The sequence below is a fragment of the Acinonyx jubatus genome, chromosome B1, assembly GCF_027475565.1.
Source record: "Acinonyx jubatus isolate Ajub_Pintada_27869175 chromosome B1, VMU_Ajub_asm_v1.0, whole genome shotgun sequence".
NCBI lineage: Eukaryota > Metazoa > Chordata > Mammalia > Carnivora > Felidae > Acinonyx > Acinonyx jubatus.
Window position 1 is genome coordinate 185,945,535 of NC_069382.1, and position 21,746 is coordinate 185,967,280.

Here is a 21,746-nt window from a genome sequence, read left to right on the forward strand (position 1 = left end):
ATATATAATTGGCTATATATAGAATCCATTAAAATAGTATCAGTTTACTACATTAATTTCTACTTGTTTGGGGCAGATGTATAAAGCATAGTATCAAAGAAGATAGGATATTACTAGCATCTGTACTTTTATTTTTGCTCAGTAGTTTGTTTATTTTCATTGGTTAATTTTAGTAATATGCTGTAAATTAATTAGCTGCAATAGAAACGTTAAATAATTCAAAGAGGCACTTTAGGAAAATTGCATTTTTTCCCAAAATTGGCTATATCGCAAGTTTGTTATGATGAATAATAGTGAGGCAGTTGTTTGAGTTGATTTATTGTTCTTACATAAAAAATTCATATAATTTTTAGCAGAAATTAGGCTATTTATAGTAATTACCTCTTTCAAAGGCATTACAGCAGAGATACAAGGGAATCCACAGGAGTACTCATTATTCTGAGCCTTAAAAGATAACATGTACTACAGGATCAAGAGGAAACGAGAATCAAAGCTATACTAGTCAATCCAGCTTCTTGTAACTGTTATAAATGTGTTGAATCCAAGAGCATTTTTTTGTATTTTGCTTTTCCTGTGATTTTTGACTCAAAGCATTTTTTGAAACATGTTAATTTTCTTAATGTAATTCCACTCAGTGTTTTGTTTTCAATTTTGTTCATTAAAAAAATCAGTTGAAAATAATTTCCTTGGTGTGGTGGTTTTTATCTGTTTGCTCTCCCCCTCACCCCACTCTATTCCCCCATCCTAACTACATGCTCACCAGATTTCTCTTCTCTGCTGGTCTCTGAATTGCTCTCTGCCCCAGGAGTTTTGACTTCCATAGACTTCATCACTTGATTCTTTAGCCCCTTGAATTCTAGATGTATTTGGCCAAGACGGCGTAACATGAAATGGAAAGGTGATAGAGGGAGGTTAAAATATTTAGTTTCCATTCCCCTCCTCCTCTAGTACCTCATCTCCCCTGTGCCCTGGGCTCTGGCAGTGTCTGTATCCTACAGCCACAATGCCTGGTGGCTTGGGACGTCTTCCAAGGAATCAGCGCTTACTGAGTGCTGATTATATAATATATTCTTCCCCTTTGGCCCTAGAGATAGTAATGAATTCCCATTGTCACTAATATCTAGACACTTCCTCATCTCTTATGGGTTTTGTTATGTTTGCCCACATCTCTGTGAACATTCCTTTCATTAAATTTCATGTAAAACCTTTCAAATGGGCCATCAGGTTTCCTTGGGACACTGAATGGCATAATTTGTTTATATAAAAATGAATGTATTTTCAACAGAGAGAAAAAAAGAAAAACGTTTCTACTGTATCGGCCTATTTCTGAATATTTTTCATACCTTATATTCTTCATCCTCCTCAAATATGTCTTTCTATGGTCTTTAAGAGAGAGATCTGGAGGAATAAACACCCCAGTGACATTTGCCCTCTGCTTTCTGAATGTATTAATACAGTCTAGGACATAGGAGTGCCTGGGTGGCTCAGTTGGTTAAGTGTCTGATTTTGGCTCAGGTTGTGACCTCGTGGTTCATGAGTTCCAGTTCGAGCCCTGCGTTGGGCTCCGTGCTAACGGCTCAGAGTCTGGAACATGCTTGAGATTCTGTGTCTCCCTCTCTCTGCGCTTTCCCTGCTCACTCTCCATTTCTCTCTCTCTCTCAAAAATAAACATTAAAAAATTTTTTTTAATTAAAAATGCAGTCTAGGACATAGATCAGGGGGAAGAAGAGCAGATCATGAACCTGAAGGGATAAACGAAGTCTATTCAGTACAGCCTCCCTCTTTTCTCTTTCTTTTCTTTTTTCTTTTTTTTTTTTTTTTCAACGTTTATTTATTTTTTGGGACAGAGAGAGACAGAGCATGAACGGGGGAGGGGCAGAGAGAGAGGGAGACACAGAATCGGAAACAGGCTCCAGGCTCTGAGCCATCAGCCCAGAGCCCGATGCGGGGCTCAAACTCACGGACCGCGAGATCGTGACCTAGCTGAAGTCGGACGCTTAACCGACTGCGCCACCCAGGCGCCCCCCTGTTTTCTCTTTCAATATCCATTTGTACATATTTAAAATCTTGTCCAGGTTTTTTTTTTTTTAATCGCATGTCCCTAACTAAAGGACATACAAAGCTATCCACGACTTTATTGTCATTGACTGATAAATCAGCTATACTCACAGCCAAAATTAAAACTGTTTGTTGTCAATGTTCTTCATAGAAGTTACTGTGGAATGAAGCAGAGATTAAAAGTAAAATTAAAAAGTTAATGTAAAACATAAGCTCTTCTGCCCCTGCTTCAGTACCATGTCCTTTCTTCTTCTATCACACCCTTCACATTTTTCTTAGTTTTACCCGTAGCTGGGTGGTGTTCTTTACATAATGAGTGACACAAATATTTATTCTATCATTATCTTAATCCTTGCTGATTCTATCTTTATTATGCTGTTGGGGCTTCCCATCAGCCAGGACAATTGGGTAAGGGATATTGGCTTTGTGAAGTCTGTGAGTTGCAGGTAGAGTTCTTCTCCCATTTATGGAGATGTAATCCAGTATCCGTTGGTACAATGCAGTGAATAATGTGCCTGTGGTCTTAGTAGCATGAAGATTCTAAAATGGTCAGAATGGAGACTTACCTTCCAGTACAAATAAACTGTGACTGCATTCCCCAGTGGAACTATTTTTTCCTTAAGTGCTATGACTTCAAATACGCCAAGCCCAAGGTTTCAGAGATGGAAAGCAAAAACTCTTTAAGTAGACTATTTGGGGAAATATATCCCTAGAGTCATTGACCTTGAATTTTGACATCTGTCCTATTGCCCTTTCTATAGCTGGCACTTTCGTAGTTGTTCAAGCCAACTGGAAGAACTCAAACTCAGGAACCTAGAGTTCATGACCTGAGCTGAGATCAAGAGTCAGATGCTTAACCAACAGAGCTATCCAGGCACCTCTGTACTTGGTCGTTTGAAAAATGCTATGATATCTGGAAGGTGAACCAGAATCTACAGGGCAGAACTGATTTTTGAGCTCACAGTAGATACTTTCTTTTTCCCTTGATCAGTCTGGCTAGAAATTTATTAATTTGATTGAATTTTTCAAAGATTTAGCTTTTGGTTTCATTGATTTTGTATATTTCTCTTTCACTGATTTCTAGCATAATTTTGTAATTATTTCTTTTCAGTTACTTGCCTTGAGTTTAACTTGCTCTGCCATTTTTATTTTATTAAGGTAGAAAGGTAGAATCATTGATTTGAGAACTTTCTACTTTTCTAATATAGGTATTTAGTGCTACACATTTCTAAGTACTATTTTAGTTATGTCGCACAACATGTTATGTTGGATTTCATTTATTTTAATATGTTTTATTTCAATATGTTTTTCAATATATTTCAATCTATTTTTATTTTCTAATTTCCTTTTGATATCTTTCTTGATTCATATGTGATTTAAAAGTGTATTTGGTTTCAAAATTTAGTTTCCAGATGTCTTTGTGTTTATTACAAATCTAACTCCATTGTGATTAGAAAACATTTATTTGAGGGGCACCTGAATGGCTCAGTCGGTGAAGCTTCCACTCTTGATTTCAGCTCAGGTCGTGATCTCATGGTTCCTGAGTTCCCTGAGGAACTCCAGCACTCCCCAGCCTGCTTGGAATTCTCTCTCCTCTCTCTCTGCCCCTCCCCACGCTCGTGTTCATGTTTTGCCTGTGCACTTTCTCTCTGTCTCTCTCTCAAAATAAAGTTTAAAAAACTTTAAAATAGAAAACGTTTGATTTGAATCCTTCCAATTTTATTAAGACTCTTTGATTGCCTAGATTATGGACTTTTTTGGTAAATCTTCTGTGTGCACATGTATTCTGCCATTGTTAGGTTGAGTGATCTATAAATAAATGTCATTTAGGTTAAATTGGTTTGGAATGTTATTGTCTTCTATATTTTTACTGATTTTCTGTCTCCTCATTGTATTCATTATTGGAGAGGAGTATTAAACTCCAACTCTTACTGTGGATTTGCCTGTTTCTCCTTGAAGTTCAATCAATTTTTGATTTGTGTGCTTTAAAGTTGTTACAATTATTAGGTCTATACATATTTAGAAATATTATGTCCTCTTGATGAATTGACCTCTTTATTATATGGAATGACTTTCTATATCCCTGGCTATATTCTTTGTTCTGGTATGTACTATATCTAATACTAAAACAGCCACATCAACCTTTTTATTATTAATGTAATATACTTTTTACTATAACTTTTACTTTTAAGTTCATTATTTCTTTATATTTAAAGTGTGTTTCTTGTAACATACAGTCAGCTATTGCTTTCTTCTCCAACTTAGTGATCTCTGTTTTTCAATTAGGTGTTGAGACCATTTACATTTAACATGATTACTTGTATGGTTGGCTTTGAATTTACCATATTGCCATTTGTTTTCCATTTGTACCATCTGGTCTTTGTTCCCTTTTTCTTTTTTTTCCTGTCATTTTTGGATTGAGTACATTTAATGATTTCATTCTATTTTATTTGTTGACTCATTAGCTAAGACTCTATTATTTTTGTTTATACTATATATTTTAACTTCACATTGTAAAGATTCGGCTCATATGTTACACTTCTTCACATAGAAGCACCTTACAATAGTATATGTCCGCGTCTCTCCTCTTGGTCTTTCTGCTTTATTGTGTGTATTTCAGTCCTCCTTAACCTATAAATCACAAAATATATAGTTTTAATTTTTTACCATTCATTCATGTTTTAAATTACTTAAATTATTAGAAAAATATATATTTCTAGATAGATACCATTTCTAGTCCCCTTCATTCCTTCATGTTGATTCATATTTTCACCTAGTATAATTTTCTCCATAGTGTATTTTTTATACTGTAGGTCTTGCTTATGAATTTTTTTCAGTTTTGTATGTCTGAAATCTCCTTTATTTTCTTTTTGTTTTTGAAAAATATTTTCAGTAGGTATGGAATTATAGGTTGGTAGTTTATTTTCTTTCAGTACTTTAAACATGTTTCTCTACCATATTCTGGCATGAATTTTTGTTGTCAGATGAAAAATTCACCATAAATTTTTTCCTGTTTATATAATGTATCTTATTTTGCCAGTTGCTTCTAAGAATTTTCTTTTCACTGGTTTATAAAAATTGATTGTGAAATCCCATGGTTTATGTTTCTTCATGCTTCTTGTTCTTGAGGTTTATTGGTCTTATAACTATAGATTCATAGTTTTATCAATTAGGAAAATTTCACTAATTTTTTCAAAAAAATTATGCCATTCTCCTTCCTCCTCTCTAAAGACCCCAATTAATTACATAATGCCTTTTTGAATTTGAACCACAGCACAATGGTGTTACGTTAATTTCCTTCGGTCTTTTTTCCTCTTTGTGTTTTATTTTGGATAGTTTTTGTTGCTGCTCTTCAAATGCACTCATTTTCCCCCTGCAATTCCTAATCTACTGTTAAACCCATTCAATTATTTGTTATCTCAGATGTTGTAGTTTTCATGTCTGGAATATCAATTTCAGTCTGTTTATGTTCAATCATTCGCCTACCTTCCTGAACATGTGAAATATAGTTATAGTGACAACCTTAAAGTAACTGTCTGTTATTTGTACCATCTGTACTATTTTTCAATGTTTTTAATTAATCCTTTTATTCTCCCATTATGGGTAATAGTTTCCTATTTCTTCTAATGCTTAGTTATTTTTAAATTTGATGCCAGACATTATACATTTTATCTTGTTTGGTGATGAATAGATATTTTGTAGCCTCGTGAACTTTATTTCTGTAAATATGATTGAACTTTTTTCTGTGATGCAGTAATGTTATTCATAAACAATATGATGCTTTTTGGTCTGTTTTGTAAACTTTGCTAGCAGCAGCAGGACTCATTTTGGCAAACCAGTTTATGTACTCTACCCGATGTCCCTGAAATTATGATGTCTTCTAAGCTGACTGGTGGAAACTATTTCAAGCTCTCCATGATCGCCACCTAGTATTATTCTACATAATTATTTCTAATGAATACTTTTTGAGTCTCATATAGTTTTCTCACATGGGTACACTAGTCAGTATTCAGCTGAAGTCTTCAGACTTCTGAAAATCCCTCGGCTCTCACTTCTCTGGTCCTCTGCCTTGTAAATTCTAGCTGCCTTCTCCTTCCCAAACTCCCAGTAATATCTCATCAATTCAGGGATATCTCTGGTACCTAAGATTCAGCCTGGGAACTCTCCTGTCAGTAAGATGGGACAATCACAGAGCTTCTCTAATTTGTTTCTTTTCTCCAGTTTTTTTTTTTCTCATTTGTTTCTTTTCATTGCTAATGCTCAATATTTTGCAAACTGTTGTTTTCATATGTTTTTTCCAGTTTTTCAGCTGTTTCAGAGGTGAGGGTAAATTCAGTCCCTGTTACTATTTAACATCTAATTTTAATTGAATGAGATAAGAAAGATTTGATGATGAGAAGTTCATTTCTCAGAGACCCATGGGCCAGATAAGTGGGCCCAAATGCAAAAGCAAAGCTAGTTTTCAAATGGATATGAATTTTTGGGAGAAAAGTGTAAATGATTTTCCACCAAAGCCATCGAATTGTGCTTAACTATGCTCCTTTTTAGAATTTTCTGGAAGCTCCATATGGCTTCTTTATCTCAAACATTTGCATTTGCTGATCATAACGCCCAAATGGTAGTGCGGTTTGCACTGCAACATAGACCTACTGTGGAGCTTGTTTTAATTCAGGCCCCAACCTAATGTCTTGTGATGTCTTACAAATTAGCCAGTGAATTAGATCATCATGCAAAACTGTAGTATATTTTGGTTCCACAATTTTCAAAAGCTCGCTAAGTTTTATGCTTCTTAAAAGTTTCTGTATTCTATCTCTTACTTTGGAAGAAATACCCTGTCCTATCCTAGGCTACTGAAACTTTGTAAACCTGTCACTATGGCAGTCTCAGTCTCTTGAGCTTTTTCACAAGGTTTATCTCTCAACCTTTGGTCCCTATATGTTAGAGGAAGCCATCCAGTGCGTCCAGTCTCTTACTTACAGACACCATTAGCATCAGGTCATCAATGTAAAGACCAGTTTGATGTTTTTTGAGACACAAAGAGCATTAGATGCCCTCCATTTTCTACCATAAAAGAGAGCATGAGGGTTGACTAAAGTGGGGAGAGAAGTTTTTACCCTTGCATTGCAGAGGCCAATTGTTTGGGAATTGGAAGAAATAACATTATTGAAGTCAGTGTTTCTCTAACAGGAAAGTGCAAAAGAATTAAAGTCTTGTTAAAACACAGAGTTTTGGGCCCCACTTCTAGAGTTCTTTCTTGGGTAAGACCCAGGAATTTGCATTTCTAATAAGTTTTTAGGTGATGCTGATGCTGCTGGTCCAAGAACTACACTTTGAGAACCAATTCAAGTGACAAGGGTACTATTAATTTTCTTCAGGAAATATATTGCATCTGGAAACAGAGCCACCACAGGCATTAATGACTGATTTTGTTTGTAACAATGCATAGTCAGTCTCCAAATTTGGCTTTCCAACAGCCAAAATATGTGAGTTAATTGACCATGTGTTTAGAATCTCTGATACCTCCCACCACACTCATCTTTCTTGTGTTTGATGATGATACTGTTCTGCATTACCCTCAGGGATGGAACACTGCCTTTGATCCTCTCTTGGTAGTGGATACAGTTTTAGAAGCTTCTACTTACTTTGTTCCAGCAAAGTGGTGGTGTGCCACCCCCTCCCTCCCCAAATAACCCATAGAATAAGTCAGTGGTCCTGTTAGACTCATTCTGAGATGAAGGGAGTTAAGATTTCACCTATTACCTGACATCAGTACATGCCCATTATTAGGGCACCAGGCTATACTGAGAGTCTCTAGTGATTAGCAGCCTCTCACAGATTTTAATTAATCATCCCACAGAAGTTCTGAGTATTTCTCTTTCACACATGCACAGCCATCCTGGTAAATAGCTATAGGTCATGTAGAGAAGGTTTGGGGAATACATGTAGTCTTTATTAATGACTATGTTGCACACCACTTCTCGAAGGGAACCAACCTTCCCTTCAAAGGAGGGGCCTCCAGGCATTTGTATTTACTTAGATCTTGGAACTGGATAAGAGGCTATGAGTCCTCATTATAATGACTTAGTTAGATTTTTAACACTAGACCCAGAAAATTTCTGCTTTTATATATTAAGCCACACCTCAGTAGGCTGTCCTAGTGATCAGAAAGCTACTGACATAGGTTAATGCAGGTCAGAACACTATTACCTATTCAACATCTGCCTTATTAATGTGATTTTGAGCATGTTGCTTCTGATGCTTAAGCCCCTTGATCTGGCCTCTAACACCCTGACATCCCATTATTCCCACTGAAATAAGGCTCTATTTCCATTGCAGCATCTCCCACTATCAGTCATATTTGGGCTATAAAGACAGTCAGTGTAGAGATGTTTGAAGATGCTTTGGGAGGGGAAGTGTCCTCCATACACTTCCAGCGTGATTGCTAGAGGGGAGCTGAGGTGGATACACATATTAAATCTACTGTAATATTCCCATAGCCCTAAACCTTGAGATTTCACTTTCATCACTAGTAGTTTCCAACTAAGGCAGCAGCTTCAGAAACCCAATGCCCAGTGTCTACAAGAAAATGGTAAAATCACGCTGTATGTGGGTGGAACCTAGACATTAATTTTTATTGTTTTAAGCCTTCCTCTGTGACTTCAGTGTACAGCCAAGGTCGAGTGCCACTACACTATGTCAGAAGATTTCTAGCATTTCTTCCTCATTGATTGTAAACCATCATGGAGCCCAAACTTGAGTTAATTAGCCTTTTGGCTGTGAGAACCACTCTGTGGGTAACTAAGCCCAATTCATTGCCTTTCAGATCCCAGTTGAGTATACCTGGAATTCAGAAATTCAAAATGTTTATCTTTTCCCTGGTCTGCCAGAATATCGCAGGGTCCTATTCTTTTTCCACGAGTGCCCTTATCTTAGCGTAAGATACGTGGCTGATTTTTCCATTTAGTGGACTTTGACGACCTTCCAATTACATTCAGTCCTTGGACTTGATTCTCATTCATATCTGCCCTATGGCTACTGGAGATAAGGGACTCTTTTAGGTTTCCATAGAAGCTTTCTGATTTTTCATTCATGGTCTGAATCAGACCTTTAATTTTTTTTTCTTTTCTTTTGCTACAATCTTTGTAATAACCATTGTTGCCATAGTGACTAAGTGCCACAGCCACTTGATCTCCTAACGCCTTCCTTGCATCTGTACTTCATCGTATGCCACCACCAGTGATTATTTGACTAATCACGATGTCACAGCATGCCAGAGATTATCAGTGTCCCATTTCCCCAAGCAAAGAAGCTATCTGTGAACTCTCAAATATGCTAGCTACCCATCCCAAGAACCTATTTTAAGGGTGTTTCCTGGGGCCACTTTTTGTGTCAATTACTGAATCACTCAAGATCCTGACAGGAAACAGGTGGTACAAATGGACCAATTAAGGAGAGTTTAATAAAGAACTACTTATAGAAATATATATTGGAATATGAGAAACCAAAAAGAAATGGTAAAGCATTCTGGGGCTAGCAAAGGCTGGGAGCTTTTACTACCCCTCAGCATGAATTTTACTCTCCTTCTATCCTCTGATCTCCTGGCATCTCCCACTGAAAAAACAACCAGGATAAGCCTGCCCAGAGGTCAAGAGATATAGATCATACATCTAATAAAGAATAAACTCCTTTGGACATACAGAAAGAAGGAGAGGATATGGGGTATATTTAGAGGCATTGAAGAAAGTCTAGCAGACATCCAAATTGGATGCCTCATCTGAGCTCCAACATGTTTGTAAAACTCTTATTTACAAATGTCTTCAATTGGATATCTTAAAGACATCTCAGACCCAGGAGGTGGAAACCCACCTGAATCCAGTCTGCTCGCTGTTGAAAAGGAAATCTGCCTGAAAGCAAGAAAGTTAAACGTAATCCTTAACATCCTCTTCTCTTTTGCTTTCCAGTCCACCACCAATTTTTGGTGGACTTTAACTTAAGTATTTCATGTACTTCTTTACTTCTTTCTATCACGATGACAACACTGTCACTATTGCAATATTTCCAAACTATTGTTACTTCTTTCTATCATGGGTATAATACACTTGCTATTGTTTAAAAATTATTTAGACTTTTATTTTGAAATATAACATAGATCCAGAAAATTGCATAATTCCTAAATGTGGAGCTCAATGAATGACAGCAAAGCGGGCACTCACGTAACCACACTTGGTCAAGAAGTAGAACATAGTTAAAATACCAGCAGTTCCCCTTGAGTGGTTTCCAACCATTCCCTCCTCCTTTCTTCCCCAAAGGAGACCTGTTATCTTGACCACAAGCACTATATAACAGTTTAGTTTTCAAACAGACTTCTTTTTTAATAACTTTCTTCAAATATAATTCATTTATTTAGAATATGTTCATCACCCCTCACAAAAACCCTGTACCCCCTTAATAGTCACTTATCATTTTCCTCAGACTCCTTGCCCCAGAGTCCTAGGCAAACACCAATCTGCCTTTCATCTCTATAGATTTCCTTTTCTGGATATTTCGTAGAACAGAATCATATAATATGTGGTCTTTTGCAACTGGCTTCTTTTGCTTGGCATAACATTTTCAAGGTTCATCTGCATCGTAGTATGTATCAGTAGATCACTCCTTCTTTCTGCCTAATAATAATTGTATTTATGGGTATAGTACATTTTATTCATTTATCAGCTGATAGACATTTGAACTATTTCTACTTTTTGGTTATTATGCATAATAATAATGAGCATTTGTGTAAAAGTTTCTTGTGTGTGGTGCAGTTATTATTTAACTTAGATCATATCAAAAGAACGACTTAACAGAGAGTAATAGTAAAATAATGGCACTGCAAAGATGTCCGTGCCTTAATCCCCCAAATCAGTGAATATGTTACCTTACATGGCAAAAATGACTTTATAGGTAAGACTGAGGTTAAATATTTCATGGTGGGAAGAATATCCTGGATTATCAAAGTGAAATTAATCTAATCTAATCTAATCTAATCTTTCAACTTTATGTGTTTCTCTTGATCTACTCTGTACTTCTCATTTCGTATATCCAAAGGAAGCTGTTAAATTTCAGATGCATTAACTGTGTTCCCAGACCTCTGAGTGGTTGTTCTGGCTAAATTTGAGGCATCGTAATGTACCAGTTGTACCAAAGGGCTAAAGGAGAGTGAAGTTGGATTGTTTGTTACTCTGGCTCCTTCTCTTTCTGGCTATGGGTTTCAATGGTGCCATTTTTATTTGCCTTCTCTTAGAGGACCATTTTTTTGAAAAGACTATTCTTTCCCTATTGAATTATTTTGGCACCATTGTGGAAAATCAATTGACCATAAATTTAAGGGTTTATTTTTGGGCTTTCAGCTCAGTTCCATTTATTTATATGTCTATCCTTAGTCAAACACCATATTGTCTTGATTACTGTTGCCTTGAACTACATTTTGGAATTAGGAAAATATGAGTCTTCCAACTTTGTTCTTTTCCAAGATTGTTTTGGCTATTCTGGGCTCCTTGCATTTCCGTATGAATTTTAGGATCAGCTTGTCATTTTATGCAAAGATATTGGGTGGAATTTTGTCAAGGAATGCCTTAAATCTTTAGATCAATTTTGGGAGTATTGCCATCTTAATAATTAAGTCTTCTGATCCTTGGTTATGGGCTGTCTTTCCATTTATTTGGGTCTTCTTTAATTTCTTTCGATAACATTTTCTAGTTTTCAAGGTACAGGTCTTTTGCTTCATTTGTTAAATTTATTCCTAACTATTCTATTATTATTATCAATTCTACTGCAAATGGATTGTTTTCTTGATTTTATTTTGCATTGTTTATTGTTAATATATAGAAGCACAATTGTTTTTTGTATATTGATCTTGTATTCTACAACCTTGCTATATTCATTTATTACTTCTAAGAGCTTTTTTTGTGTGTGTGGATTCCTTAGGAGTTTTTATGTACAAGTACTTGTCATCTGCAAGTAAAGACACTTTTACTTCCTCCTGTCCAATATGGAAGCCTTTTACTTTTTATTTTAATTTTTGATTGTCTTGGTTAAAATCTCCAAAACAACGTTTTATGTCTTGTTCCTGATCTCAAGGACAAAACATTCAGTTATTTTCCATTAATTGTGTTGTTAGTTGTGGGGTTTTTTAACCTTAACGTTTTCTAGGTCATGAAGTTCCCTTCTATTACTACTTTGTTGGTTTAAAAAAAAAAAAGTCTTTTATTAAATACTTTCTGAATTTATTGAGATAATCATATGGTTTTAATTCTTTATTTTATGAATGACGTGTATTATTTTCATTGTTTTTTGCAATTTTGAATTCTTGGGATAAATCTCACTTGGCCATGATACATAATCTTTTTATCTCATACCATATTTGGTTGGTAGTATTTTGTTGAGAATTTTACATCTATGTTCATAAGGAACATGATTTGTAGTTTTTTTATGATGCCATTTTCTGGTTTTGGTATCAGGTTCACAGGGTGTCATTGTATAACAAATTGGGAAATGTTACCTCTTCTATTTTTTCTGGAACAGTTTATGATGGATTACTGTTAACTCTTTAAACATCTTGTAGAATTCACCAGTGAAACTGAGTCTAGGTTTTTTTCTTTACTGAAAGTTTTAAAATTACTAATTCAATGTATTTTCTTGTTATTTAGGTCTATTTAGCTTATCTTTTTTTTTTTGAGGCATTTTGTTGCATTCGTTTCTAGAATTTTCTAGTCTAAATTACTGATTGATTGATTGATTGATTGATGTTTATATTATTTTTGAGAGAGAGAGAGAGAGACAGAGCATGAGCAGGAGAGGGAAGAGACAGAGAGAGACACAGAATCTGAAGCAGGATCCAGGATCCAAGCTGTCAGCACAGAGCCCAATTCCGACTCAAAACCAAACCACAAGATCATGACATGTGCTGAAGTTGTATGCTTAACCGGTTGAGCTACCCAGGCATCCCTTGTCTAAATTATTTAATTATTAACATATCATTTTACTCTTAATCTGTTTATTTATACTTAAGGTAGTTTTCTTGTGGATAACGTATGGTGTATACTTGGGTCTTGCTGTTACATTTGATCTGAAATACTTTTAAATAGGTGTTTTGACCATTGATTTTTAATGTGATGCATGTTATGTTTGGGTACACATTTATCATCTATCCATTTGTTTCCTTTTTCTCATAATTGTTCTTTGGGCTTCTTCTTCTTTTTTTTTTTTCCCTAACTTCTTTTGTATTAATTATATATTCTGTTTTATCTTATTTTCAATTTTATCTTATTTTATGACTTTATTAGCTATAAATTTTTATTGTTTTAAGTTTTTAGTATACATCTTTAACTTATTGTTTATAAATAATAAATGATAGTTTATACTTTACCTCCAAGTGATATTATAATTTCACATATAACAAAAGAATCATAAATTGGTGTTTCTCCATTTTTCTTCTATTGGCCTTTGTGCTATTGTTGTTATGTATTTTACTTCTACAGATGGTATAAACCCCATAATACATTGTTATTCATCTTGCTTTAAACTGCTAAATATCATTAAAAGGTCTTCAAATCTTAAAAAGAAAATCTTCTTTACATTCAACCACACAGTTATCCTATCTGAGTTTCTCTGGTCCTTTATATAAAGCCGTATTTCAATCTGATGGAATTTTCTTTCTGCCTGAAGGACTTTCCTTCACATTTCATATAGTGCAGGTTTCCTGGTTATAAATCCTGTCAGCTTTTGTATGTGTGAGAAACTTTATTTTTCTGTTGTAATTCAGAGATATTTTTGCTAGACATAGACTTCTAGGTTAAGAATTACTTTTATTTTAGTATTTTAAAAGTTTTCCATCATCTGGCTTGTACATTTTCTAGTAGAAGTCTTTTGTCATTCTTATCTTTGTTCTTCTCTAAGTAATGTATTTTTTTGGCTCAAGCTAATTCTAAGGTTCTTGATTTACCACTGCTTCCGAACTACTTAATTATGATGCATCTTGATACAGTTTACTTCATGTTTCTTATGCTCGAGTTCCATTTTATTTTGTAGACTTGAGGATTCATATTTTTCACTCACTTTAGAGAATGTAGACATTTTTTGTGTTCCTCTCTTTATTTCACTCCAGGGATTCTAATTCAATGGGTAGTAGGCTGCTTCAAGTTGTCACTGACCCCATGTTCCTATTTTCAATACTGTTCTTTCTGCATTTCATTTTGAACAGCTTCTATTACTTTGGCCTTAAATTCACTCATTTTTTCTTCCATAAATTCTAATTTGCTGTTAATCTAAAGCAGCATATTTTTTAAAATCTTGAACGTTTTAGTTTTTATTTCTGGGTCTTCATGTTTCCACTTAACATGCTCCATTTTCTACTGGCTTCTTGAATGTATAAAACACACTTGTAATAACTGTTTTAATGCTTTTTTGCTAATTTGATTGTACCATTTGGTGGTCAGTTATGAATTACTAATATTTTCCTTCATCGTAGATTGTATTTTCCTGCTTCTTTGTATATACCTGTTAATTGTTCATTAAATGGCAGATACTACCAAGTTTACCTCTTTGGCTACTGGATATTTTTATATTGTTTTAATATTCATTAATACTCTTTTTTTCCCCTCTAGGATGCATATATGATATGTGGGAACTGGCACTAGTCTGTGTCCTGTGTGAACATCAGGTATTGTTCCCTCTATTTCTTTAAGAATATTCTTTTTTTGGCCTCATCTGCATTTGGACATCTGTACTTGGCTAAAGACTGAGGTGTGATCCTCTGTAGATCTCTGGAATCCTCTGCATGTGCACTGAAGACCCCCACTATGCCCTGAAGACCAGTTATCTTGATAGCCCTGGACTCGACATAGTCTCTTCAACTTCGGGGGACTGGCAGTCTCCATTGGTTTCTTCCTCACTGTGCAATGGCCTGGAAGCTTTCTTCAAATAGTAAAGTGGGGCAATAGTAAGGCCAAATTCAGTTTTTACTTTCTCTTAGGGAAGTCCCAAGAATTTAAAACTCATGTTTCACTTGACTTTCCCTAGTGTTTCGCTTGTTTTGGGTAGGAGAGTAAATCTGGGCTCTGTTTGCTGGAAGTGGAAGTCCAATACCACATTATTATTTTTTAAAAGTTTATTTATTTATTTTGAGAGAAAGAGAGAGAGAAAGAGAGAGCAAGCAGGGGAGGGTCAGAGAGAGAGGGAGCAAGAGAATCCCAAGCGGAGTCTGGGCTTTAATGCAAGCCCTACGCTGGCTCAAACCGTGAGATCATGACCTGAGCTGAAATCAAGTGTCAGATGCTTAACCCACTGTGACATAGGTGTCCCCAATACTACATTATTTTAATTCATTTTCATCTTTATACCAATACCAACTTTTTCTAAATTTAATGCAACTTTAGTAGTGCTAGTTTCTTGACTATATTCTTCTTTTTCAAAATTGATGTTGACTATTTGGAATTCCTTGAATAGCCATTTGATTGTTAGAATTTTCTCATCAATTTCTACCAAAAAAAAAAAAAAGCATTGACAGGAATTGCATGAATTTATAGATCAATTTGCAGATGATTTCCATCTTAACAACATTAGGTTTTCCAGACTATGAAGCCAGTATATCTGTTCACTTACATATTTTCAACGTCTGTCATCAATATTTTGTAGTTTTTACTGTAGAAATCTTAGTTGTCTTTCCTTGAATTTTTGGTTAGGTATACTATGTTTTGAGGTTATTATAATTACATTTTCATTTGTGTTTTGTTAGAATGTAAAAACAATTGATTTTTAAATATGTATTATTGAAGTAGAACTGACATACAATACTATTTTAGTTCCAGGTGTACAATATAGTGATTTGACAATTCTGTACATTACTCAGTGTGCACTATGGTAAGTGTAGTTACCATCTGTCACCACACTATGGTATCAAAATATTCTTGACTATATTCTCTATGCTGTACCTTTCAGCTCAGTATTTTATAACTGGAAACTTGTACCTCTTAATCTTCTTTATCTATTTCACCAACCTCCCCACTTTTCCTCTGGCAACCACTAGTTTGTTCTCTGTATTTAAGAGTCTGTTTTTGTTTGTTCATAAAAACTAATATTTTTATATCATCCTTGTGTACAACTCGATCAATTTATTTATAAGTTCTAATAGGTTTTTAAAAAATCTTTTGCATTTTCTATATACCCATTCATGTCATCTGTTAATTATAAGTCTTTTTTCTTTATTTCCTTTTTGCTTGCTTATCTATTTAGTTAATTTCTTTATTGCACTAGGTAGGACCTCCAGTATTGTGTAGAGTAGAGGGGGAGGAATATGTGTTCTCTATATATTCCTGCACTTTGAAAGGAAATATTCAGTATTTCACCATTAATTATGACATTACCTATAGGCATTTCATAGATACCCTTTATGAGGTGAGGTAAATCCCCTTCTATACTTAGTTTGAGAGTTTTTTTTGTTTAATCCTGAACTGATTAATTTTGTCAAATTATTTTTCTGTGTATATTGAGATTATCATATGGTTTTCAAAATTAATAAATTTTGCTTTATGAAGTAGCATTTAATTCATCTTGGCAAAATGTTACATATGTACTAGAAAAGAATGTATTTTATAAATACTTAAAATTCAAATCTTCTGAATACTTACTGATTGTTTTTTAGCTACTAATACCATCAATTACTGAAAAATGATTATCACGATCTCTATATATGACTGTGGATTTGCTTATTTCTCCCTTTAGCGATATCAGTTTCTGCTTCATGTAATTAGGTGGATATTCCTTTAGAAATATTAAATCATTTGGGAGATTAATATTTTTATTATAATAAAATATACTTCTTTATCTCTGGTGATATTATTACCTGTACTTGAATGTTAATATAACCATAGGTACTTTCTTATGAGGAGGATGTGATGGTTTTTCATGGTTTCCATTCTTTTACTTTTAGTCTAAGCCCTTATACTCAAAGTGCACCTTTCATAAATCTCATGCAACTATTTGGCTTTTTTTTTTTTATTGTCATATAAGATTGGCATCTCTGCCTGTTAAAGTATTGTGTTCATTTTTTTTGAAGTTATTAACATACAGTGTTATATTAGTTTCAGGCGTACAATATAATGATTCAATAATTCTATACTGTTTTGCCAATTTATAATAGATGTAAATTTTGGCATGATTAGGTTTAATTTTCCCATCTTGCTACTTATTTTCTATTTGTCTCATGTTTTCTTTTTCTTTATTTCTCAAATTTTTAAAATCTTGATTAAAATTTTTTTTTAGTGCTTATTCATTTTTGAGAGATAGAAACAGAGTACGAGTGGGAGAGGGGGTAGAGAGAGACACACACAGAATCTGAAGCAGGCCCAGACTCTGAGCTGTCAGCACAGATCCCGACTTGGGGCGTGAACCCACGAACTGTGAGGTCATGACCTGAGCTAAATTCAGACACTCAACCTACTGAGCCACCTAGGTGCCCCATAATGTTTATTTATTTTTGAGAGAGGGAGAGAGTGAGACGCAGAATCCAAAGTAGGCTCCAGGCTCTGAGCTGTCCATGCAAGCCTGAAGCGTGGCTTGAACTCATGAGCCATGAGATCCTGATTTGAGCCAAAGTCAGATGCTTAACTGACTGGGCCACCCAGTTTTCTTTTCTTTCTTTCTTTCTTTCTTTCTTTCTTTCTTTCTTTCTCTCTTTTTTACATTATTTTTTAATGTTTATTTTTGACAGAGAGAGAGAGAGAGAGAGAGCTAGAGCATGAGTGGGGAAGGGTCAGAGAGAGAGGGAGATAGTGAATCTGAAACAGGCTCCAGGTTCTGAGCCGTCAGCACAGAGCTCCATGCAGGGCTTGAACTCAGGGACAGACAGATCGTGACCTGAGCCAAAGTCAGACGCTCAACCGACTGAGCCACCCAGGTGCCCCCACCCAGTTTTCTTTGTATCTTTATTTCTCTCCTTCCCACCCTACTTTCATTGGATGGTTAAAAAAAAAAGTTTAGATATACTTTTTATTTTAGAAGAATTTTAGATTTATAGAAAAACTGTCAAGATAGTACAGAGTGCCATATATTTCAAACTCAGTTTCCCCTATTATTAACATCTTGTATTAGTAGATACATTTGTTAGAATTAATAAACTAATATTGATACATCATTGTTAACTAAAGTTTATCCTCTATTCACAGTTACTATGTTTTACCTAGGAGTGCCTGGGTGGTTCAGCAGGTCTAGCATCTGACTCTTGATTTTGGCTCAGGTCATGATCTCAGGGTTCAATCCCCATGTGTTGGGCTCAGCAATGACAGTACAGAGCCTGTTTGGGATTTTCTCTTTCTCTCTCTCTCTCTCTCTCTGCCTCTCCCCCGCTTGCTCTCTCTCTCTCTCTCTCACTCACTCAAAATAAGCAAATAAACTTAAAAAAAAAATAAAGTCATTTTCTGGTTCAGGTTTGTATCTAGGAAACCATATTACATTTATAGTCCTGTCTTCTTGGGTTCCTCTTGGCTATGACATTTTCTTAGACTTTCCTTGTCCTTAATGACTTTGACACTTTTAAAGAATATTGATCATTTTATAGAATGCCTCTCAATTGAGATTTGTCTGATATTTTATTCATGGTTAGACTGAGGTTATGGGCTTAAGCAGGAATATCAAAGAGGTGAAGTGCCATTTTCATCATGTCATATATTTTAAAAAATTTGTTTTGAGTATAGTTGGCACACAATGCTACACTGGTTTCAGGAATACAACATAGTAATTCAACTTCTCACTATGTTATGCTATGCTCACCACAAATGTCATATTCAAGAGCACATGATGTTAACCTTGATCACCTGGCTGAGGTAGTTTGTCAGTGTTGCAGTGTAAAGTTAATCTTTTCCTTACATGTTTCCATAGTATATTCTTTGGAAGGAAGTTGCTATCCAGTATACACTTAAGGAATGGAAAGTTATGCTTCCACTCCTGAGGGAGCAGTATCTACATAAATTATTTGGAATTCTTCTGCAGACATTTTTGTCTATTCCCTTTCATTTATTAATTTATTCAGTCATTTATTTATACCAATAAAGACTTATAAACATGTGTTTTTAATTTTTTTTAAATGTTTTTATTTATTTTTGAAGGAGACAGAGAGACAGAGCATGAGCAGGGGAGGAGCAGAGAGAGAGAGGGAGACACAGAATCCGAAGCAAGCTCCAGGCTCTGAGCTGTCAGCACAGAGCCTGATGCGGGGCTCGAACTCACGAACTGTGATATCATGAACTGAGCCGTAGTCCGACGCTTAACTGGCTGAGCTACCCAGGGGCCCTGGATATGTATTTTTTACATTATATAATAATCCAATACTATTTTGTTACATTGCTTAATTTTTTGGCCATTGGGAACGTTTTTGGTGTGCTTCTGTGTTCTTTGATATACCCTTAATCACCATGTCATCATGTGTCTTTTTATACAGTGATATTAGTAACCATCATCTGGGTACTAGAAGTGCTCATTTCTACTGGGGTGTCGATATTTCTGAGCCTTCTAAAGCAACAAAGCAATGGAATATATGTGTGAATACTAATCCACGTATATACCTATATGAAAAATATTTAGGTGGTCTGGGTTGCTCAGTTGGTTAAGCTTCCAACTTCGACTCAGCTCAGATCTCACAGTTTGTGGCTTTGAGCCCCACGACGGGCTCTGTGCCGACAGCTCAGAGCCTGGAGCCTGCTTCAGATTCTGTGTCTCCCTCTCTCTCTGCCCTCCCCCACTCATGATCTGTCTCTGTCTCAAAAATAAATAAAACATTAAAAAAATTTAAAAAAAAAGCATTAAGTCGTGAGGTGCTTCAGTGGCTCAGTGGGTTAAGCGTCTGACTTCCGTTCAGGTCACAATCTCATGGTTCGTGGGTTTAAGCCCCACATTGGGCTCTGTGCTGACAGCTCAGAGCCTGGAGCCTGCTTTGGATTCTGTGTCTCTGTCTCTCTCTGCCCCTCCCCACTCATGCTCTGTCTCAAAAATAAATAAACATTAAAGAAATTTTAAAGTTGTTTCTTTTTTTTTTAATTTTTTTAACGTTTATTTTTGGGAGACAGAGGCAGAGTGTAAGCAGGGGAGGGGCAAAGAGAGAGGGAGACCCAGAATCTGAAGCAGGCTCCAGGTGCGGGATCATGACCTGGGTTGAAGTCAGATGCTTAACCCAGTGAGCCACCCAGGCGTCCCAACATTAAAAAAAAATGTTAAAAATGTATATATGGAACAATCTACATCTACATTAAGCTAAACATGAATTTCTACTTATGTCTCTATTTCTAATCCACTACATATGGAACATTCCACCCTCTTTTCCTTGAATATCTGTAAGCACCCACAACAACAATGAGAAAGTGCCTCTCTTCCACCATCTACAGTTAATTATTCGATTCCAATATACATATATAGCAGTATTCTTTCTTAATTCACACCCCTGTGGAAAATAACATTATCCAATAGAGCACAATGCTAACATACAGTGCTTTTTGCCTTTCGTCTTACGAATGTCATTCATTTTCAAACTTAGGTCAGCACTTTTTCTATCTTCTGTTTTCAGTGAGATTGTTTCATATATTTGTAATATAATTAGGTTTTTTTTTTGTTGCATTCTACATTCTATTCTAGAAACACCCAACCTTCTTAACTTTGCATAAACTTTATGTGCTGCAAAATTCTATGAGCTTTAACAAAGTGCATTTTGTCACAGATCCAACATTATAGCTTCCTTTGGTTTCTTTTAGTTTTCCATTTATTTTCTCTATTAGCTCTTTAGCTATCTTGTTTTCATACATTTGCATATAAAAATATACATAATATGTATTTATCTTATTTTAATAATATCCCTGTAATCATAATATGCATCATTAACTTAACACTATTCTGCATTAACATAATGACAATTCCCAGATAATATTACCACCTCACTACAGAACAATTCCATTTACCTCTCATTCTTTGTACTATTGCTGCCATTTATTTTATTTCTTTATGTTATAAACCACATAATATATTATCACTACTACTTTAAATGTCATTGTCTTTTAAGATTTTGCTAAAAGGAAAAATATAGTACTTACATTTCCCCACATATTTACCGTGATTGGCTATCTTTATTCCTTACTCTAGATATTGGTGTCTGTTTTCACTTACTTCAGCCTGAAAACTTCTCTTTAGCTTTAATTGTAGTGTTGGTATATTGAAAGTGAATTCTTGCAACTTACTGTTATCTGAATATTTCTTTAATATGTTGTTTTTTTAAAGTATATTTTCACTGGATATGGAATTCTAAATTGATATTTTTTTTATTTTCAACATTTAAAAGATGGTGCTCCATTGATGTCTGGCTCCCCTTCCTATATACATGATGTTTTATTTATCTGGTAGCTGTTTTTAGAATTTTCTCTTTATATTTGTTCTCAAAAGTTTGACTATGCTGCACCTAAGTGTGACTTTCTTCTTATTTTCCTTGGTGTTTCCTGTGCTTTATGGGTTTGTAAGTTGAGATTTTTAATCAAATCTTGAAAGTGTTTGGCCATTATTTAAATATTTTTTCTGCCAAATCTTTTATATCTTCTTATTCAAGAATACAGATTACACATGTGTTTACTAATTTAATATATTTCCCTAGGGTTCTAATCCCTTGTTTAGTTTTTTGG

General features: G+C 35.1%; 1 long non-coding RNA gene across 9 annotated transcripts in view; it reads left to right on the forward strand.

Annotated features, from left to right (window-relative positions):
- Window positions 1-21,746, forward strand: part of LOC113595313 (uncharacterized) — a 74,694-nt gene that overhangs the window by 40,519 nt on the left and 12,429 nt on the right. For 4 of the 9 annotated variants that reach the window (XR_008296394.1, XR_008296391.1, XR_008296392.1 and 1 more), the window contains 2 exons: window positions 14,700-14,755; window positions 14,855-15,034. The exons of 2 other annotated variants lie outside the window; for them this stretch is intronic. This is a non-coding gene — a long non-coding RNA (uncharacterized LOC113595313). Of the gene's footprint in view, window positions 1-392; window positions 626-14,699; window positions 14,756-14,854; window positions 15,035-21,746 lie in introns of those variants that run through there. 3 more of the 9 variants (XR_008296396.1, XR_008296397.1, XR_008296393.1) reach the window with 2 other exon arrangements.